This window comes from Thunnus albacares, chromosome 1 (genome assembly GCF_914725855.1).
Source record: "Thunnus albacares chromosome 1, fThuAlb1.1, whole genome shotgun sequence".
NCBI lineage: Eukaryota > Metazoa > Chordata > Actinopteri > Scombriformes > Scombridae > Thunnus > Thunnus albacares.
Genome location: NC_058106.1, coordinates 38,299,276 through 38,322,611, shown reverse-complemented (window position 1 = coordinate 38,322,611; position 23,336 = coordinate 38,299,276). Strand labels below are relative to the sequence as shown.

The 23,336-nt window shown below is 39.5% G+C and overlaps 2 long non-coding RNA genes across 2 annotated transcripts; one reads left to right on the top strand and one right to left on the bottom strand.

The window, feature by feature from the left end:
- Positions 1–1,340: 1,340 nt before the first annotated feature.
- LOC122987756 lies at positions 1,341–2,952 on the bottom strand. The gene is made up of 3 exons (XR_006404587.1): positions 2,398–2,952; positions 2,005–2,118; positions 1,341–1,459 (listed from the first exon to the last, which is right to left on the bottom strand). It is a non-coding gene; the product is annotated as an uncharacterized LOC122987756 (long non-coding RNA).
- A 9,368-nt stretch (positions 2,953–12,320) lies between these two features.
- Positions 12,321–17,962, top strand: LOC122987717. Its single transcript, XR_006404571.1, has 3 exons — positions 12,321–12,447; positions 15,382–15,503; positions 17,798–17,962. It is a non-coding gene; the product is annotated as an uncharacterized LOC122987717 (long non-coding RNA).
- The last annotated feature ends 5,374 nt before the right edge of the window (positions 17,963–23,336 follow it).

The window sequence follows — 23,336 nt, the reverse complement described above, 5'->3', positions numbered from 1 at the left end:
ACAGATATATCAATCAGGTAATCCAAGATCCGAAATCCAAAAAACTGTTTTATGCAAAACAGTCAAAAGCCGAAGTTCAGACACACAGTAACACAGCGACTGGAAGCAAAACAGCTGGCAGGTTACTAACGACCTCATCTGTTAATTTACCTGTTTCCCAGGCTTTGAAGCTGTTCAGGCGATTCACAACGTTGTCCTCATTATGTTGAGATGAGTCACATCTTTGCACGGCACGAAACAAACTTTAAACTTTAAAATCTGCATATTCAACAGCTCAGTCCAGAAATACTTTGCTGTTACAGAGAGGAGCTAAATCTGACCAGAGGTGCATTAACACCAAAAGAGCAAATTTCTAGACCAAACTGTTGAGTATGTGAATTGTAAACTTGAACTGTCTGAAATGTCTGGATTCAAAGACGCAGCATTAGAAAAGTAAATTAACCCTTCTTGAATAAATAATACGTTTCTGCTGCAGCTGTAAGACGTAACCTCGTCTTAGCTGTTTGCAACAAATGAAGTACATGTGGAGCTGAATAGTCAGTAAGGGACATTTACTGTTGTAGTCCAGCCCAGGAGACCAAACATCTTTACATTATTAATTACCATTTAACTAAAAAAAGATTCAAATCCCTCGACATGTCATGGACTCATGGTGTTTGGACATTGTGTGTCACTTTAATTCCATTTCTTCTTCATGGTTATTGAGCCTGTTAAGTTTTCTGTCACAGTCTGGCTCTTTGTCCCTCGGTTGCTCTTCTCCTCCGTTCCACCAGAGACTTCGGCCTTTTCTCCCTGTTATTTTAAGACTGGACTGTGTTCCTGACTGGAGTAAGCTGTACTCACACATCTTACTCAGTCTGAGTTATTAAGAGGATTGTGTTCTCTGGGTTTTTATTTTGTTTTTTTCCCCTCTGAGTTCCTTCACTCCTCCCCAGCCTGTTTCACCCTCCACACCTGCCCTCCATCAGCCTCGTTAGCCCTGCTCCCCTCGTCAGTTTACTTTGTTTTTAAGTTTTCGGTTCAGTTTTGTTGGATCCTCTGTCAGTTTGTTCTGGTTTGTTCGGTTTGATCTGCTCGTCCTGTATTCTGTTTTGCTCTGATCAGTCAGCGTTTTGTTTTTGCCTGCACTGCACTGTCTCAGAATAAACAAGTTCCTTCAGACTTGTCCTGCATTTTGGTCGATTTCCTCCTTTTCCACTTGATATAACAAACAAAGGTTCTGAGCTACAAGCATCGAGCCCAGTCAGAGTAATTCACCAACTCTGTAAATACTATAACGTACCAGTTGATGTCCCGCTGGACTCCACAAGTTGACTCGTCTGCACATCACAGAGGACGTTTTCCTCCAGCCTGAGTCCACTTTTGACCTCTTCAGCCATGGTGGGACCAGTTGCCTCTTGATGGGGTTGCACCATCCAACATGTGGTTTCCTCTCTCCACCCTTCCTGTTATTATGTTCCTTTCCAGACGCAGAGATAGAGCTCCAAGTGTTGAGTTTGAACAAAACAAAACAAATCCTCTCTTATTTATTTAAGCAACAAATACTAATACTTGTGAATTAGGTTTCATTTATCACTTGTAAATTCCCTGTGTTGATGATAATGCTTATGTTATTCGCCTGGTTGTACAGCCAGACAGATTTGGTAACTATAAACACTGTTTCTCTGCATGACATCAGTCTTGAAAGGCTTTTATTCAAACTGGAAAGGTTTGTATTGAAACCATTTTAAATGGGGGCAGCACCAACGGGCTTTTAAACGACTTTATCGTTTGTATTTACTGGTTGGTCAGTTGTTTGGGTGTAACTTGCGGTAAATTGGTGATGTTACCACGTTTATGGGGTTCACCAAACGCTTAGTCCAACTTAAGCCCATATAACCATGACCTCCAGCCATGGTTGGAAGAGACATTGCTCAGTGATTTTTTGAGGGCCATATTTGAAGCCATATATAGTTCACAGCTTTGCAATAAATCTTTTTTGGCCATTATTCTTTGGTTTTATACCTTGTAAAAATCTTCCTGTGCGTTGGAGCGGACGTCCAGCACGACCAAATGAAGCTGCAGACCTTGTTCAAAAATGAAACATCATCGTCCGTCGGGGCTGTCTTGCAGATGGAGCTGTGATGATTAATCCATAAAGCCATTAGTTGTCAACTATGAAATTAATCACCAACTATTTTGATGATTGATTCTCTGATTCCAGCTTCTTGAATGTGAATATTTTCCAGTTTCTTTAGTCGCTATGACGGTAAACTGAATATCTTTTGGTTGTGGACAAGGTTGAGGATGTCATCTTGGGCTTTTCACCATTTTCTGACATTTTATAGATCAAACAACTAATCAATTGGGAAAATAATTGTCAGATTACTTAACAATGAAAATAATTTAGTTGCAGACCTTCTTGCAGGTGGTTGAGCGGTAGGGCCATCCTCATCTCCACAGACCTCACATCTGTAGTCTACACCTACATCATCAGTGTAGCCAGTGGAGCCGAGCAGTACGACGTTCCTGCTGTCCATAATCAAATAAACGTTGGATGGAATCAGCTGAAAGTACAGGGATGACAACATTTTTTAAGTTTATTTTGCCAATACTTTGTGTGACTCACTCACTCACACACACACGGTGCCTAACTAACTTACCTTTCCTTCACTCCTGTACACACACAACCCTCTTAAAAGTATCTTCACCAGAGAATTGAGGAGTCAAATTGTGTTGTATCAGTAATTCAAAGCTAGCTAAACGGATTTACAGTATATAATACAGACTACTGTATAAGGATTTGGACTCAGCTGGCAGCAGGTGAATTTGGGGGTTTAATCTGAACACTGGTACTAAACATTTCCTGTGAGCTGCCTTGACTTGTCATTAACTTGGCATTAAGTGAGGCTCGTATTATAACGAGTACAGTACAGCGATGTTATACTTCAAGAGTACTGCATTGAACAGTATTCTCTGGTTCAAAATATTGCCCAATGCACTGAGTAAATTCAGTCACAGACTCACTCTTCTATGTTGTAAAGACACCAGGAGGTCGTGTTATCACATCTGATCTGGTCTACCGCAAAAACCAGGATCTCTACCTGCCTATGCAGCACCCCTATACCGCTATATGTGAGGGGGTCGAATTCTGGCACAATACCATCATTAACCAAAGTCATCTTGGTGTCTGTCATCAGTTCATGTTTTCGTGATAGACTAAACTAAGATCCTGAATGTTGACTGTCGGGGTTCCACTCTGAATTATAACAGAGTGTTGGTGGGAAAGGCAGACATCTAGTTTAAGTTGTTTTATAGACAAATGTGACGTTTAACCTGGACCAACACAATTAACCTTTAAACAATAATGCTAAATTACTACTTATGTACTTATTTATACTTATTATTACTTAGTATATTATACTTATACTTATTAAATACTTATTTTCATTTTACTATTGAATATAAGTATTAAAATTCAGTTTATTTTCGTTTATGAATATATTTTTAGATACCATGTTCAGGCTTGTGAGATGCATCTGCGTAGCCGCCATCTTGGTTATCCGAGCCCACCTTCATAGGAAACACAATCTACAGTGTTTTTCTCTTCTTCTTCTGTCTTCTACTGAAAATGTAAATGTTGGTTTGCTAAATATAATGTCCCTATCCCACAAATCTTTTATTTGGTTACTTCAAATAATCTCGACTTTCTCATGTTAAGAGAAACTCGGGTAAAACATGCCTCATTAAATGAAGCCTAAAACAAGTTGTTTTCTGGTTTTTGGTTTAATTTCTATTCCAATTGCTGATTTGAAGAAAATCTGCTTCTGGAACAGAACCCGGACATTCTGTTCCAGAAGAAGGGCTGCAACCAATTATTTTCATTATTGAGTAAACTGATGATTATTTCCTCGCTTAACCCTTTCATGCAAAGTGGTCACTACAGTGGACAGCTATTCAAAAGCCGTTTTCTTATATATGCATGGGTCAGCCAACACAACGGACTCTAGTGTGTCGTCCCATACGCTGCCATCCATTGGCCAGCCTTTGAAAGTGCAACACAAATTTCTCAAAACCAAGACGGCCGCCTGCTGGTCAGAAATACAGCTGCAGCTCAGGAACATCTTGCCGATTGATCCTTCTATAATAATAGACCCTTGCAGGTAAATAAAATTTTGTAACATCAAGTAACAACTAAGGAGTGATACACTTGTTAAAATTTCCAAGTATCGATTTTATGTTGGGAGAAAATGACAATTAATCATCAAACTCTTTGAAAAATGCGTGTTTGTGAAAGAGAAGAGATGAGTGAAAGTGAAGTTATAATTTCCCAGTCAATGGTTACGTCTTTAAACAGTCTAAAACCCGAAAATATTCAGTTTACTATCATATATGACAGAAAATCATCAAATATGAGAAATTAAAAGCAACAAACAATTTTGGCATATTTGCTTAAAAAATTAATTATTGCTTAATTTTCTGTCTATTGAATAAAGTCAAATTTCCATTTTTGAATTTTCAAATTTCCAAATTGACATTTGTAGTGATGTAAATAAGTAAAACTCCAGCTGTGGGACATAACCTGACAGCTGCAGGATCGAAAGCCAAAAACTACCAGTAAGGTTTTAATTATCCTTCATCGAACATCATAATGCTTAACTGTGTAAGAAGCTCTGAATGTGGTTCTCATTAGAGAATCATTTTACTAAAACGCTGCTTTTATTCACGTTTTACACTATTTGACCTGCAGATATTAAATGATGATTAACACAGACGCCTCCTTTTCACTGGGCCTCTACTGCAGGATGAACTAACTGGCTATCGATTGCTGAGAGCCTGTAACTGGGCCCTTTTCAGTTCTTTGAGGTAACGGTGTCATGGTAAATGTCAGAGAAATGTCAAAGCCTTCTGGGCTCAGATTAAAAGCGAGACTCAGGGGTCAGACAGGAGTCAACCATTACTGTGGCACGCTGTCCATTGTGTGAACGTCTCTCTGCTGAGTCGGAAAAGGCCAGTGTCTGGATATTTAGCGAGAACTTGGCAGATCTCTCCTGAGGCCAGCTAGCAAAGACTCAACCATGGATTAATTTATGAGTTCATACCGTGTCACAGCAGTAAATATAACCCCATAAATTACAAATATGAACAGGAGGATACGAGGAAATAAGAGGAAGATATATGAGGGAACAATGTAAAGGAAGGAAAGAAAATGAACAAGCTGTTGATTGTGTGGTTGCATGAATTCAAGTGCATCGTTATTCAGAGTCTCAAGAGAAACTTGTTGAAGAAGAAATCTCATTTAAAACTCTATTAGATTTTAAGTTATAATAGATTCTTCTTCTGCTACATCAGTTTTAGAAAGTATTTTCTTCATGCATGTGCATTAATTTGGATTTTCCTTTGCTGATTTTCTTGAAATTTGGTCATAATTCGTGCTAAATTTGATGGAAACCTAAATACAGTTGTTTACCTATTTTATCCAGTTTTTATTTTAAATTTCAAATTGTTTTACTGTTTATATTCATGCTGTCTTATTATCAGCTTGATAGTCACCTGTAAAGCACTTTGAATTGCATTAACCGGTATGAAAGGTGCCGTACAAATAAAGTTGATTGCGTAGTTCCATGGATGTATAATAAGAGCTAAATATCGGCTTTTTACAGCTTTTTCTCTGAAAACGTCGCTATGAGACACTGAGAGTGAACCAGAACAGTAAAGTTGCAGCCGGACAGATAAACAACGAGCTGAAACTCACTATAAAGCTCCGTAATAAAGCCGTTGGCTCCACCAGGTGGCTTCACTACCAGGTTCTCCTACTTTGCTTCCTGGACTTGGAATAATCTGCATTCTGTATTTTAATAATCTAATCTCCTTGGAAAGATTTAAAGCCTTGTTAATGAGAAATGTCTTACTTGAGTTGGATTTAGTCTTTTCCTCATATGTTTGTATTCTCTACCTGTTGTGTTTTATTTCTATTTAAACCATAACTGCTGTGCTCTCTCGGCCTCAGAAGAGAGATCTCAATCTCAAGGGTCTTCCTGGTTAAATACAGGTTAAAAAAAAGCCGCGGGGAGCTGCAGAGTCACTGATAATTCTCTGTAGGTTCATTGCTACGAGCCACAGCACACATATTACACACTGACATTTCATACAGCGGGATTATGAAAAATATAGATGATTTTTTATGGCTTCAGGGTTCAGGTTAAGGTCTTGGGAAAGTTACGTGTGTGTGATAGAGAGAAGTCAGACGGAGAAAAAGTTTTTTTTTTAAAAAGTGTTTGTATAAGTGTGCAGCGAAGTTATGTTGTGCCAGCAGGTTGCAGCTTCCCCTTTCACCCCTCAGTGTCCGCAGCTCTGGGTGATGTATGGAAGACATGTTTAAAGAAGTTCACCCACATGCAGTGATACCAGCCCAGTATCTGATCCCGGTGGTGCTGGCGAGGCGTGAAAACCACTCCGTCGTTCGTCTCTGCCGCTCAGAGGAGTTTAGTGAAAACCTGAGGACATAAATCACCTCGGCGGTGAGACCCCCGCCAACTGTGACTGAGGGCAGAGCTGTATATCTGAGCAGAAACCTGCCCCCCCCCACGCTGACGACATCCCTCTGTGTCATCTCGTTAGTTTCATACTGAGAATATTCCTGAGGAGAGGCGTTAGTCGTCAGTGTCGGGTGATTCATGACGGTCGGTAAGATGTGGAGCACTCGGGGGAGTCTCGGGAGGTCATGCATCCTGTCTGGCCCTTCTCTGACCTGTGGACTCCAGCCGCCTCTGCTCTCTCCATCTTCAGCCGAGGAACCGCTGTTTCTGTTCACAGCTTGAAGCTGATAACATGCAGACGGACAGGAACTCAGGAGAAGCTGCAGCCTCTAGGAAGGAATAATAAAGATGCTCTTATCAGGACATGACTCTAGTTCTGTCAAAACAACAGAAACTGGATTATTTTGTAACAAGAACTCAAGATTGTTGTGGCGAATGATAAAATAGTTTCCGGCGTGATAACTTTCCAGAATTGTATAATCCTGTCTCAGAGTCTTGTGACAAAACAGTGAGATTCAGCCGTTCCCATCTTCAGACTCCCAGTTGCCCAAGTAATAGAGCGAAGAATTCCTTTATCCCATCAGCCATCACACTCTGCAACACACATGCATGAGTTGCAGGACACATAAAACTCTCAGCACTCAGCAGTATTACAGTTAATGCTGCATAGTGGGAAGTATTGTGTATATTTTTGTGTCGCGTTGCATTTTGAACAACCAGCTCTCGTCTCTTTCTCATATTGAATCTTTGTACATCATAAGCGCTGCAAGGACGTTCGTCACATGTGGACTTCCTGGTGTCTGTGATTTGTTTTTTTTTCTTTTTCTTATCGTATATGATTTTATTTTCTATGCTCCATTCTGTGCCCACACTGCAAACCAGTTTCCCTCTGGGATAATTATAATTAAGATGAGAGCATTTTTATTCATAGTGTTGTGTTTTACAGTCTGAGCAGCAGCCTCTTGAATTCTCAGATCTGTTACTCAAACTGAACGTCCTGGATTGTATTTCATTGTCTCACCTCAAACCTCCAAGATCAGCACCAGCCTGTGAAGTTGTTTAGTTATTATTAGCTACATTTAGCTATTTTATGTAGTGGCAAAACCGTGTAAATTACAACTTCCCGTGTAATCTGTGTTCATCACGTAATGCACACTGTCCCAAAAAGCATTTTACTCCAAACACAATCATTGGAAAAGCAGTGGCTGTAAAACTCCATCCATCTGGACCAGTAACAAGCGAGGAGCCGACTGGAAGAACTCTACTGAGCATACTCCATGGACACAAAAACGCAGAAGCATGAGGAAACCTGCGTGCTGACTTTTTTTTTTTGGCAACTTTCATAGGAATGAATGGGGCACCATCTTTCTTTTCAGTTCATACATTCATGGTCTCACTGGTACCTGAAGCAACACACCCGCACCAGCGCAGCCCTCTGCACTGTTGCTATGCACCAGTCCTTGTTAACTTTGGTTTATGATCAAACATCTGTAAAATTAAAGGATAGATTCATACTCTATTGTTATAAGTTTGTCTTAAATACACACACAATACTCATGTGTCCCTATGTACCCTACCAAAAATTGTTCATACCTACGATTAAAAGTTCCCTCCCTGACATCCCTCCAGTGGAGAAGTAGGACACATGCATTGAGCTCAAAGAGGGGGAAGCCAGTCAAGGTAAAGTACCAAATATTGATTTTATTGTAAAATAAAACAACATAACTGATCACAAACGGCATGAGTAGTGAATGTAATGTGTAGATGAGTGAGGTGTTGAATGCAAAAGAAAAATACCAAAACAAACCCAGAACCAGGAGAGAAAATGTAACAAAGCACCAGTACAATCACTCAGTAATCTAAAAGGAGGCCTTGATGCTTGTTTGGGCTCTGCAGCATTTTGATGTCTGTGTTGGCTCTGGGGTCTAACCTGATGGTCTTCACTGACCTCAGTCCTCTTAACTTCTTGAAGTCCCTGCAAAAAACCAAACCAGAGAGTGATGAGGTGGTCCATGCACCAACGGACCCTTAATTTCATGTTTATTGCTTATCATTTCCATGCTCTCCTCTGTCCTTCATCCTCTTTAACTGCTCTTGGGGTACCAAGGATGCTGAGTTGGTGGGATGGAGGGATGCAGTACTGCTCATGGATTATGGGTAATGTATTGATTACGTGCCAAATTACAGAGACAAATTTGTATTCTTAAATTAAAGTGTCGGTGTTAATAATAACAGATGTGTAATACCAGTTTCTCAGTAGAACCCCGTTCTTATGGGGGGGGTGTTATGATCCCTCCTTTTCTGCCTGCAGTGGTTTGACTGGTCACTTCCTGCAGGAGCTGGCTGTCAGGGAGGGTCGTTATGGTGATGCTGTGACACCTAGGTGTCTATAAATACCACTCTGATCCCATTGTCTCCATCTCTCTCTCTCTCAGGCTCCACATCTCATCAGGTTCTGGGTTTGTTTTGGTATTTTCCTTTTGCATTCAACAGAAGCACACACACATTACATTCACTACTGATGCACTTAGTCTCCTCATGCCTTCTTTTATATCATTATGTTGCTTTAGTTTCAAATAAAACTAATAATTGGCACTTGACTTGCTTCCCCTGTTTGTCACACGCATTGAGCCGCTTTGTGACAAAATTCATAATCCTCGTTTCATACAAAAATATATCACAAAGTTTCTCTGAGGGTTCAACAGTCTGAGTTCATAAAACTAAAATGGCTTTAAATTGGATCTATTCAGTTAAATCTCATTGAGATGAATATCTCCTTGAGAACAAAAGAGGAGAAAAAAAAGTCTTACAAGAAGAAATAAGAGGTGTGAAGTGTGTTTGATGGACAGCTGAGATAAAGGAAAGGCTTGTTGAGATGTTGAAACCATCTAATAACACACGTCCTTCCAGACGAGCCCTCAGTGTGAGTCAGTGTTACAGCTGCTCACCTGGTGCATTATGAGCCATCTGATCTAAATGTAGAATCTTTTTATACTTCTGTGGTGGTAAACATTGTGATGTAAGCCCCATTCAGACAGGATTTACATCACGTCACATACATCATATATATTGATCCATCATAATTTTGTCATTCTGTTTGTACATGATGTATTGTATTGTATTGAGGGTCTGAGGACAGAGGATGTTGTATTGCTGTTTGTGATTTTGTGATACTGGGCTGCACAAATGACATTGACTTGACCTGAAATAAACTCTGTGCTACGGTGAATTAACACATGGTCCTGGACGACGCTGTAACCATGGGGACGTCTCAAGGATCTGGTCTGGAACAGACGTGGACATTCGGCAGGACAGCCGGAGAGTTAAAGGTGAAGAGGAGGTGAAGAGGAGTCAAAAATCATCCTCTTCTAGGAGTCGTAACTCAGTCGAATCTAAACACACAGACATGAAAGACACAGTGATGTTCAGTGATATCATTATCTTTGATGTCCATCAACAATAAACCTCCATAAATCCACTTAGAAACCAGAGAATCATCACATTTTTAAGTTTTCTTCAGTATCACAGTAATCCAGTGATGTTTGTCTGTACGTCCATGTTACACTACAAACAGAAGCTACTAACAGCTGATTCACATGACTTTTAATGAAGACAATTTGCCAAAATATACAAATATGGTGTAAAAACAGGTCTGAAAGAGACATTACAACAGCACATTTCCTCTCCTGTTATTTTTTAATTTTTTCTGTCATCAGATAAACATTTGTGACCTTGTCATTTTCATAGTTGTCATATTAAATTTCACAGTTGGTGTTTGCAGCTGTAATTATTTCTGGGGTTCGGCTCTCTGGACTGGATTTAAACAGGTAATGTTAAAATCACCACACTTCCTCTAGAGAGATAAATCCAGTGTGAATGGAGCTGTAGTTGAAACTGTTAACTTTAATATTTATTTTGATACTGTTTTGAAATGATTAAATGATACTGAATGCACTTACGTGATTACGCTGTTGTTATTCTTCTTTTAGATGTGAATGCTCTAAGCATTCAGGTTTTTTCCCCCCGCTCATAAATTCTTTATATTAGTATTAATGTTTCTTTTAAAGTTGATATTATACAGTACAACCACATCATCCACTCCTGAATCTTTAATGGCCGATCAGTTATTAATTTTTCATTGGTCTTTGCCCAGTTGACTTATGGCCTGTTCAGCTTCCATAAATCATCTGGTCGGATACTTTAATGACCTGTGTGTATCTGCCAAAGATGCTGCTGCTATAAAAAAAACCAGGACAGTTCCCAAACTTTATCCTCTTGGCTTTATAATGACACAGGGGCCTGAAACAAGAGGAAAAATACAACCTGCAAATATTTTATGATGCTATGAAAGACCAAATGTGCAGGTATCAGAACGCTGTTAAAAAGTGTAGAGAGATGTTTCTCTTCTCTTCAGTGGACAGTTCAAGGTGGTAAAATCTTAAGTAATGCAGAGGTTAACTAAAAAGTTTTTTAATTACTTCTCCTGCTGCAGGAATGTTTTCACCTCTCTTATCAGGACAGAAACTCAAGCCTCCAGAACCTCCCATCATGACAGTGACTTATTCATTATATCAACTCATTTGGTGGTTTTTCAGGTATTTTCTTTGAAGCATTAGAGCTAGAAATTACCTGATGTTAGTCCACTGCAGAGATATTGGTACTGGTGTATGTATGGAGGTAACTGCTGGTAAGAAAACTGCAGTACAGAAGTGCCAAACAAATATTTAAAAACAGTCATAAAGTTGGTCCAGCAGAGAGTATGGCCCAGTTTTTAGTCTGTAAAATGTCCCTGTTCTTAAAAAAAAAAAAAAGTAAAAAACCTGGTATGTTTACTGCTGTTTAACGTGCTGCAGCTGAGCAGCTAATTAGCTATCCAGCTAGCTAACTGAGGGCATCGTTAGCGGTGCGCTTTTCTCCAGTGAATATTTGTTTGGTGGCTCGTTCAACAAGCTAAACCGCAGGACAAGACTTGTGTTTATGTTTCTAAGTTAGATAAGAAGGAGACTTTAGCAGGAAAACTAATGTGGGTTGTTGTTGAGAGTTTTTTTAATTTCCAAGTAGCCACGTTTGGCTACGTTTTGGGTTTATGGATGTCGGCTGATTCCGGCTGAGAATCAGCACATGTGGCTGCATTTGGACCAAATGGCCATTAAGACCTGGACCAGTTTAGGTTGAGAGTTGGGAGTGGAGGTTGGGGGGTGGTGCGGGAGTGGGGGGGGGGGATGGAGCTACTTTTTCAAGGTGGGTCAACTCTGGGCCATGCCAATCGGAATTTTTCAGGAAATGGTGCAGGAATTTACCTCTTGATTTATGGACCTATGACTGCATGTTATATCTTTTAAAATAACACACACACACAGTTAATTAATTTGGCCTATAAGCTAACTAAATTATTAATAATTACTTTGAATAATGAAATATAATAAATAATGAAACATTTAATATAATTTCTTTATTAAGCTGGAATGTGCCACTTATTCAATTTTAAAATTAATATAACAAAGTAAATTAAAACATATAATAATAATACTTTCTGTTTTTATGCCTCTAAACTGTGCAACACACTGCGTATGGATATTAAAATGACAAGATCTTTCTGTATTTTTAAAAGGAAATTAAAAGACATCTTTGTAACCTGGCTTTTAATTTGGAGTAATGTTATAGCCTTAGTTTTCAAGTTCTAATCGTTGGGTTTTTTATTATTTTGTATCCTTGATATTTATTGTATTGTATTTTATTAATTTATTTTCAACATTTTATTGTTTTATCATAATTTTAAGCACTTTGGGTTGCATGTGTGTATGAAAGGTGCTACATAAATAAAGTTGAGTTGAACTGAGATTAAGACATGCGTAGTGCAACATCTAGTGACCAGAATTGGCAGGTTTTTCTATGTTCAAGGATCACAAATGCCGACTGCTCCTGCTCGGTGGGTATATCTGTCTATTTGATTATCTAATGTGTAAAGTTATTTTAATAAACAGCTGTACTCATATAATATCGATGTAATTTTTTAAAAATAAAAAAGTTAAAATGATGTGCAGACTGATCTAGCGCCAAATATGAACTCAGCCTGTTACAACTTTGTGAATGTTTTAGCTAACGTTAGCTAGCACAAATTAACGTAGTTGACATACTGTTGCACTGAACTTCATACAGCTCCTCCCGAAATCAAGGCAGTATAAATAGACAGAATGAAAATCTCCACCTCTGGAGCTTGGAACTTGGAGGTTGAATAAAAATTGAAACCACTCGCACACTGTCTCTTCAGGTATATTTATTAATTTCCGATTTCCGATTACAGTTTTCTCATAGTTGTCGTAGGTCTCTTGGTGGCCTCCCTCACTCTGCTCCTTCTTGCACACTCACACATATTTTGAGGATTGCCTGCTCTGTCAGATTTATAGCCAGGCCATAAACTTTCCATTTCTTTATGAGTGATCTAACTGTCCTCCGCGGGATGTTGAGTGACTTGTTCTTGTCTCCATCGCCTGATTTGTGCTTTTCAATCGCCTTTTTTTGCAGAGTTGCTTGCTGCGTTCCTTTGTTTCCATGGTGTGAGTTTGCCACAGTACTCACTCACAGATACAGGTGTATTACACTACAATCAATTAAAGCCCCTTGACTACACATAGGTGATCTCCATTTACTTTCTACTGATATCCATAGATCTCTGTGATATTTGCTTTATATGGTGAAATTGGTTTGTCACGTCTGTTTTGCTTTTTTTTTTTTACACAACATGTTTGTCATTATGGAAATTTTCTCTGATAAGACAAGTTCAAGTGAAGTCAGCTACCTCAGCAGTCAGTACTAATGTGTTTACATACTAGCAGCACTGAGATTAGCATGTTTTCTGCCTCCTAGACTGTAAACTGCAGAACCTCAACAGAAACTAGTACTGAATGAAATAGAGCAGAGCTTTAGAGCAGGATTGCACAAAACTGTTTGGTGTAAAAAAAACAAAAGAAAATACCTGTGTAAAAGGTGTTGGCATCAAATGTCTTGTTTTGTGCAAGCAGCAACCCAAAAAAACACAAAATATTTAATTTACGATGTACGACAAGAAAAAGCACCCAGTTATTTGAATCCATCAAATATTTGGCATTTTTGCTTGAAAAATGGTTGTGAAATGGTTTTTAAAACGTTACTGATGAATTTTCTGTTGATTAACGACTAATTGTTGCAGCTATACTTTAAACTAGTTAAGTAACGATACATTTTTAAACTTAGTTTTGTAAACCTGCTATAATTTTCATACAATTGTCATTCTTAATCTTTGTTTTTTTTCTAATTTAATTCCATGGTTCACATTTATATATTCTTCTTCACTGTATTCTCACTGTTTTTTTTTTTTAAATTCTTTCTGTGAATCATTTATTGCTTTTACTGACTGTATCTATATTCATGAAACTCAGTGATTCAAAGTGTCCCGATAGAGAATAAACTACATCCTTTTCACAGCTTTATTTAACAACCTGAAGGCATTATTGATTTAAAAAAAGTGAAGCCAGTTTATGAAATACTGCTGTGATTTCTACAATTTGTTAAATAATCACTCTGTCAACAGTATTTCCCTGGTGCCTTTCCATTGGTCCGACAGCCCATTATTCCAAAATCCCAGTAGTCCGAAAAACTTACCATTAGTCCGATAGCCCGTTATCCCGAAAACAAAATACCATTCTGCAAATACTCTCCCTGGAGTTTTATTGCCATTAATATCTAAGTGTATTTTGAACCCAAACCATGAGCTTTCCCTAAACCTAACCAGACCTTAACCACAGTGTTGTCATCATACAATATCACTGTATTTTAACAAGCACGTCAAAATACGCTAAGATATATTAAGTACAAAAGATGTTTCACTCAGTACAACTCCAAAGTAATAAATCAGCAGTTAAAAAAGGCAGATGAGTGATGAGTATTATCTTACAATGAGTTTAGTGTCTGTTTATGAGTCATAAGAAATCATAAATGATCTTCTGTTTAGCAGTAAACTCAGCTATATTTTACAGTATGTTAACAAAGGTTTTCTTCCTACAGCAGGAAACAGTTGAAGACTTTCTGCTGTTATTTAACCACAGTTAACTGGTGAAAATATTTAGTGTTACATAAGTTTTGAATGCAGGACTCTTACTTTAATAAAGGTATTTCATAACACGACACTATTAACATCACAATGATAATTACATTTTTCAAATCAATCGTTAGTACACAAGTGACTGTCGGCCAAACGACGTTTGAGTTGCTGCATCGTCGTCAGTCATTTATCAAACAGACTTTTCACCATTCACTCAGTTCTTCTAATAAATTCGGCATCATGTTTCACAAAGCAGAACACTGATTTAATGAAATCATGGTATAACAATTGCGTGAACTGGTCGTGTTTCAGAATGTCAAACAGTAATGTTACACATTTAAAGTTTAAGTTTAGGTTAAGTTTATTAAACTTTAAGCAAATAAACTAAAGTAAGATGTGTAATGTGAGCTAATAGTTCACAGAAGAGCTGTTAAAGTTAAATATCAACTGAAATATCAGCTGAAAATATCGGTATCTGTGTGTTGGGGAACCCAGATCTGTTAAATTGAGCAATATGTTCACAGAGTCTGGAAAGTATCACGGCCGGCAGTCACTGAATTACAGCAGCTCCAGAGTGTGTATGTTAGGAGCTCTGGGCGTTTGTTTTCGGGATAACGGACCGTTGAACTAACGGGTTTTCGATCCAACGGGACATTTTTCAAACTATTGCGGTTTCACAATAACTGGCAGCCCCCCCCCCCCGTTTCCCTCCATTTGTCCACTTGTTTCAAAACTTCACTGAACAATTTCTGGTAAATTATTTCTTGAAAACTCTGTCCTCAGTGTCATCTATTGTTTGAGCTCTGCTGCTGCTGATTTTCTCTGCGTGTCCCCGGGGGTTCAGTGCCAGGTCAGGTGATGTTCGTCACGTCAGCGGAGGGACAAGGTCTTTAATAACAATCCAGGTAGGTGAAGCCACAGCTGCTAACCTTGACCCTGATCTTTTCAAACTGAGCAGCGGGGCAGCCATCAGGGGAGCGGTTACTAAGCAACAAGAAGATGTCACTGTTAACTACAACATTCCTGTGGAAAATCTCCTGGAAGCTTTTATCATACAGCACAGTTAAGCAAACTGACTCAGAGTCCTGGTTTTTATGTCTTTTTGATTCACAGCATCCAGAATATTCGGGATGTTTTTTTTTCTTCATGACAAAAATCTGTTAATAGTTCATATTGGAAATGTGAGTTCAAGTGTCCAGACAAACCAGAAAGTGGCACAGTGAAATTCAATCATGCATCCTGGTGAAATACAGGGACGACCAGTGTTTAACTATCAGAGTAATCCATTGATAGTAAACTGGAACTGCTAATAGCTAGTTCAGCAGACTTTTAATGAGAGACTGTTTGCCATTTGCCAAGTCATTTAAAGGTTTTTAATAAGACAATTGAGCTTATTTGTGAAAAAAAAAAACCCCATAACAGACACATTATTATTCCAAGCAGAGATTCTTATACATCTTTGAACACGTCTCACATTCAAAGTTATTAAATCTCCTAAAATCTCAGGAACGTCAAACACTTTGATGGGGTGCATTTTCATCAGAGATCATAGTTCTAACCGCGATTCCCAGTATGATAAAAATGCTTCTACATGATAATAAAGCTTCATCATTAGAGGATGACGTGATATCAGAAGAACAGATGGAGTGAACCCATTCAGACTGATGTTAATGCCGTTCTTCAGTAACAGCAGCAGTCAAGTCTGGATCAAGCATTTTCTATTTGTTTTCAGGTGCAACAACAAAACAAACAAAAAAAACGTCTCCAGCATGTTTGCTAAAGGGCCTAAAGGGCCTCTCCGAACAGCTGCTGAACATCATTGTGTCGGGTTCCCATTATGTTACGGGGATTTTACTGCGAGATGACATTTGTGAAAAGTCCTCTAGACGTTCTTTATTAGTATTATTATTATTGTTATTATTGTTACAAGCTGTATAAAGTGTCGGCTCTCATAAGCAGAGCTTGGTGCAAAATGAACAGAGGGGGATGAGGCTGGGTCGCTAATCTTCTGGGTCCTCTGATATGACTTCCTCCTCCTCCTCTTCACCATGCCAACCGCACTCACCACCGGGCACACGTGTTGGCATCTACACAAATGAAAAAGACGGCACCTTCAAATCAGAATCCCTATAAAAGATGATAATTATAGAATTGAAGAAAGGAATATTGTTATCGTGAACGCAGATTAATGTTAACCTGCTAACGTTAGCTAACGCTGATTAGCTAGTTTACTTAGCCAACAGAAGTCATCATCATATTATATTATAGGTTATGCCCTCTTAAGGTATGTCTGTATACAGATAGGTAACGCACATGTAAGTCAGAATACTGAGTCATTTTAATTTCAAAATTAACTAAAATTATCAACAGAACGTTAAGTCAACAGTTTTGACGTTATGTCAAAGACCTATATGTACTGTGTTGCACAGATATCTACTGAAGTTAGCATGCTAACCAGTTAGCTTCGGCCTGTACTGTCTCGTTATACGTTGTACCTGACGGGTGATAGTGAGTCATTGTAGCGTCCAGTCTGCCCTCAGTCTAACAAGAGAGGAAGAAGTAGCACCAGAAGTAATGGTGGAGCCAGTCTGAAAGCCACTTACCATTAAGATCAGACACAAATGGTAAGAAACAACCCAGGACCTCTTCTCTCTGTTTGAAGCTAGGCCTTGGCAGTTCTGCTCTTTTATTATGTAGTTTGCAGTGAATGTGGTGACATTGTCCTTTGTCCAGAATGACAAGTAGTTGAAATTGTCTGTCTTGTATTTCATTACAAAGTAAATTGCGATGGTACCATTATGCTGCAATTTCTACTGAAGTGGCTTGTGGCCATTATCTTCAGCAGCACCGAGACAAATTAAGGGTTATGGTTGGTTTTAGGATAAGTTGGAATAGGAATTGAAGAAAAGACAACCTGGCTGTTGGAACGTACCAAGTAAAAGGTTAAATGCCCTCAGATGACCACAGGAACCATTTGAATATAGAGATGGTACCATGTGATTTAACACCAATCTCTGAAATATTGTGAATTCAACCCAGTGAAACCTATTTTATGGTACCATAGTCTTAGTCATTGCTATTATACTATCTGAAAATGTTTTACAAGCAGACACTGATATGTTCGTGTCAAAATTACTTGACAAATTCTTATTTAACATGGCTTCATTTATTGACAGTCTTTCCCTTTCACCCCTTAAAGCTGTATTTCCCCCCCAGACTGAGATGCTCCCTCCTCACACCATCAACCAGACTCACTCCAGCTCGCAGACTGTGGTACTGAATCTGTAGAAATCAAAAGTTGTGTTACTGTGCTGTGTCATTTGTCAAAATACCAGGAAAGAAATGTCACTGCACTCACTGTTCTCTTCTTGAAAGAACAGCGACTGAATCTGGAGGCACAAGCTCTCCGAGTCGAACTCCACAGTTTGGCACAGCTCCTGCAGCATGTCACCAGTGTCCTCCTGGGACGCCAGTTGTCTGGCCTCCAGCAAGTCCACCGCCCTCCTAATGGCATTACTGAAGTTGGCTTGCATCATTTCCAACTTAAGCAGCATCCACTGCCCAAAGGCTTCAAACAACTTAATGACCTCTGTGTAAAATAAAGGTGTAATTACAGCGTGGTGATGTAAAAATGGATGTGTACAAACAACCATTCAATCAGGCATTAATAATTAAATTGAAGCAAACTGTAAAGTGTTTATACAGGGTCCCTGTGGGGGGTGGTGGGTGGATTATTCTGCAATAAATTGCTGCAAATGTACCTTCTCTAATCTGATGGCTTTTCTCAACACTGCTGCATGTACTGATTACAAATATATTTACAGAAGATATTTTTAGTTACGTTCTGATGTCTCATCATGCAAATCAACTGCAATACAAGAAAAAAAAAATCCACATGACTATGATCTGTCACCACTGGATGCATTACTTTTCAAACTACAGCCTGGTCGCCAGAATAAAACATTGGCACTGTATGTTTCTGCAAACCACAGAAACGTTGAAAGTCTACGTTTCAACACGTGAAATACACATCATCTCAACATTTCTAAAGTGACGTAGTTCACATGGGATCTATATGAGTTGATCTTTCCTATATAGGAAGAGGAGGAGGAGGGGCAGGTGGATGGATAGTAAGTTTGTTGGAAGCAAGTTGGAAATCAGCAGAGAACACGGTTCGAGACCACCTCGAAACCGAAACCGATGTCCGCTTCCCGTTTCAACCGAAAAAAGTGGGTGTTTTTAGCGAGACGTCAGGACATTTGCAGCTGTTTTTCTGGCGAGAAAAACAGCCTTTTTAGTGAGACATCGGCCGTTTTTATTTTATTTTTTATTTTAACCCAAACCATGATCTTTCCCCTAACCCTAACCAAGTGGTCTTTGTGCCTAAACCTAACCCGACCTTAACCACAACGTTGTCACACCATAAAGCATCATTATTGAACGGGTAGAAATGTTAATATGCTACATTTGTAGATATGTTGATATGATACGTAATACACGTGTTGAAACGTATATATTCAACGTTTCTGTGGTTTGCAGAAACGTTCAATGCCAACGTTTTCTTCTGGGTTGAAAACTGACACACTGAGATGAAGTCCTTTCATTAACTGGACTATGTTGATTGTTGTCCAGTCAGCTGGAAGTGAAAATGCACTTTGATGTCAAACTGATGGAGCACAGAATTGTCCAGAGTGATTTGTTTGACCTGAAAAGAGGTTAGCCATCGATATCGAGGGAATCATTAATTGATTGTAAGTCTTGTATTGATTATGGGGATATTTATTAGGGTGTAGAGAGAATTGGTCGGCCATGCTGTATGTTATGGTCTTCACATCTTCTACTGCTTTGATGTTGAATTTCCTGCCTGTGTTAAAGAGAGTTCTGGTGGTGGAGGGAGCTCCTCATGGGGCTGTTGTTGGAGTACTTTAAGTAGAACATCCAGTGGGTTACGCGTTATACAAAAGATAAAGAAAGAGAACTCTTCTCTCAGTGTTGGCCCAAGGTCGTCTTCATTGACGTCTGTTTCTGTTTCTGATAGCATTTCTTGTCCATCCTCATAAAATGTGCTGTTTGGTTCACTGGAAGCTTTCTCTCTTCAGGGGTTTGGGATTCTATACGTTCACCCTTTTTTTTGTGCTCTTGATGATGATGAAAAAAAGTATGATGGATGAAGGAACATGTCACCCAGTGCAGCGCTGTGGCTCGCTGACATTTTTTAAATAGTTTTTGGACAACAACAGAGGTCTACAGCACAGAGGAATAAGATGTATCAGATTCTGGATACACACACAATAGAGTAGGATGAGTTTATTGTTGGTTTGGCTGCATATAAGATTTGTTGACAATAAGAAAAATATAGAAAATCACCAGAATGATCCTTTAAGAAAGAGAGAGAGAGGTTTTGGAACTCGGATTTGATTGAGTTATGAGGAATCTGCTTATTGGCGCAATTGCATTGATCTGGGTGTAAATGGTTAAAGGAGACGATTACACAAACGTCTGTTCTTTAAACCGTCTTCCCCTCTGGTGTCAAGATGTGAACTGGTGACCTCCTGTCAAAAGCCCACTTTTCTGACATTTAGTCTCCTGCATCCCAGAGGGCCATGAGGGATGTTAAACAAGAGAAGAAGAAGAAGAAAGTTGTGTGTGTTTGTTGGGGGAGGAGGGGGAGTGGGGGGGGGGTTGGGTGATAAAAGATGGCGTGGTTCGTATCAGTCAGATAAGACGCTCTGTATATGAATCTGACCTTTCTCTGACCTTTGGTTGGTTGGACGGCCGTTGCTCTGTCTCAGTCAGGTTAATGATCTGTCAGACTGACTGATCCCTGAGAGCACTCAACTGTGACAGGCATAATACCCAGCGCACGCACACACACACACACACACACACACACACACACAAAAGAGGCCAAGTTACATCCACACTTCACGCTTCAGCTGCTGAATGTCATTGTGAGATCGTCAAAAGCCAAAATTCAGTCTACTTTTGCAAAAATTTAGCTGCAAAAACTTGTATATCTTTTGGTCCTCAGTATCCCAGAATCCCTTGTAGCCTGACAACTAATCCTGGATTCAGGTGCTCTTGTTTCTGTTCAGGTGGTCATCACATTACATCAACTGGAGTAACGAAGACTCATCTGCAGGATGGAGGTAATGGAGGCCAGTCAGAGAGTCGGCATGTGTTTGGTTTGGTTGGTCACTCGTCATCTCACGGAACAAATATGCTTCAATTTATGACTTCTAGAGACCACGGTACCCCCTCAAGTGTTTTTATGCTCCAAGTCTGTTTTTCTAAAGCAGTGTAATCTCTAAAAATCACACAAATCTCCCACGATTATTAATAGATTTCATCTGCAGCAGCAGCTGGTCAACGTAACCCAGTATGTAAATGAGAACAACTAAAACCTGAATTCAGTTGCATTAAAATAAAGTTAAGTTGATCACGAGAGCAGGACAGTTTTAATAGTCTCGGCCGTCAAACTGCTCGGTTTATTAATGTAGCAGTTTGACTCTTGCGTTGTGTCGTAAGGAAGAGGCTTAGGCGAGGGTTTCGTTGGGGGCCACCGTTTATTCCGGCAACTGACAGAAGTAAATGGACAGAAACTATCATCCAGTCAATTGTGACGCTAACTCAGGCTCCTCTCCCATGAAGTATGACAACAAAAGGGGAGAGGTAAAGGCGGGGGACATCATTTATAGAGGGGGGCACCCACAAAAGTGAACGTAGGGGTTCAATGAACTGAGCCTTAAATGTTCCACCTGTTGACCCTGGAGGAGTAGCACGTCAGGATTTAACTATTTACAAATTTTGTGTAATTATAATACATATGCTGCATAGTTGACCCTGTTACATTAATACATTGCATAAACAGTGTTTTAATCTTTACACCACGAACTCTGCCACCACACTGAACGTTCACAAGTCATGGGAATCTTTCCATCATCCATCACATATGATATGAAAGCAGCATCGACTCAACACACATTTACTGACAGCTGTTGAAACCAGATGTCATTTCACTTTATTACAACCGAGTTGAAACATTTTTCCTGTTCCAGTCATTCTGCTGTCAGAATCTTGTGATTGAACACTCGTAACATCTGTTCGTATGAGGGGAAATCTTTAAAGGACACATACTCTGCACTTTTTCCAGGCTATATTTATATTCTGGGGCTCTGCTGGAATATCTTTGCATGATTTACAGATAAAAACTCCTTATTTATCTTCTACTGACGACTAAAATAGACCCAAAAATGGGTTCATATTTATGTCAGTTGTTTGAAATCCAGTTTTTGATAAGACTACTTTCTGTCAGTCCCATCAGGCAACACTGCACTGATGTGACTTCATGCACCTGCAGCCTCGTGCTGCTGGATTGTCCCTCATTTATATGTCAAATGAATAAATGAAAATATAAACTTGTATCATATTCACATCATCTGTTAAACTGCATCATCACAGCTCAGTGGTCTAAAAGTCTCCTCTACTGTGCTCTTAGTTCTCAGTGAGGCTTGAGGATGATGATGTTACGGTAAATCCTCTGTAGACTGTCTGTCATTCAGTCGTTGAAATAAGGCGACCCCTGAATTTGGGTCACAGCTACAGTCATCCACTCCTCACCCAAACATTGAGACATGAAATGTCTTCAAACAAAAGAAATGCGGCAGCTCCTCGGCTGAGTCAGCAGCCTCCTCTCCCTGAAGAAGAAGAAGAGGAGGAGGAGGAGGGGGGAGGCAGAAGAGGGTGAAAGAGGCAGAAGAGAGGAAACTGCTGTGTCTTGGTTTTGATAACCAGCCAACAAAATCGCTGAACCTTTCATCTGGGGACCTTGGCAGGGTGGAGTAATGTGTTTCCGCTGCGAGTGTCGGCGCTTCTCCGTCCCGTTTCTGCTTCCCTAAGACAGTCAGACAGAGACGCTAATCCATCTTCATCTGTTACGGCTGCAGCGCTGCGTGCAAACCTCGGCTCCTGTAGGGAAATACATGGAGTGCACAACACAAACTCTCTTTTTTCCCTCCAACACACACACACACACACACAGTTGTTCCTGCGGGTTTGCTGAGCCGGTGCAATTTTATTAAAAACGTCCCCTTGCATTTTGAGACGCAGAGTGACCACCGCTACTAATCCTCAGTCTTATCATACGATAACTCAGTGCAGCACTATCATCAGATTTCAGGCTCAGATATGATCGCTGTTTAAGCTACAAGGTAAAAAAAAAAAAAAAATGAATATGAATCAAGCTGAAGATGATCTGGACGCTTTGAGACATCACAGACTTTACAGAATCTGATTATTATTATTATTATTATAGCTGCTGATTAGTTGTTTAAATGCTAATTAATTACCAGATTGGTCAGAATATAAGACAATAATTTATTCTGGAAATTGCATTTGAAAAATATAATTATATGTTCACAACATCAGATCTTTTTGAATGGACAGCAGCTCCTACAGGGTGTGATGCATTATGGGTGTTTGTAGCCTTAATGTTGCTAGGTTAGCAAGTTTCTTCCAGCTTGTTTAACAGTGATTGTTAGAGTCAGTCAGCACCAATCAGCAGCTCCAACGTCTTGTGGCTGAAGTACTTTAATGTACCACCGATGGCCGCTAGCTGCTCCAACTGACTCCCGTTCAAAAAACCTCAACTTCTCCCTAGAAATACTGAGTCGATCATTGTTTTCAACGAGTCATTCTGGTCTCAATCTCTAAATTCAGGTCCTCTAAGAAGTGTGCTG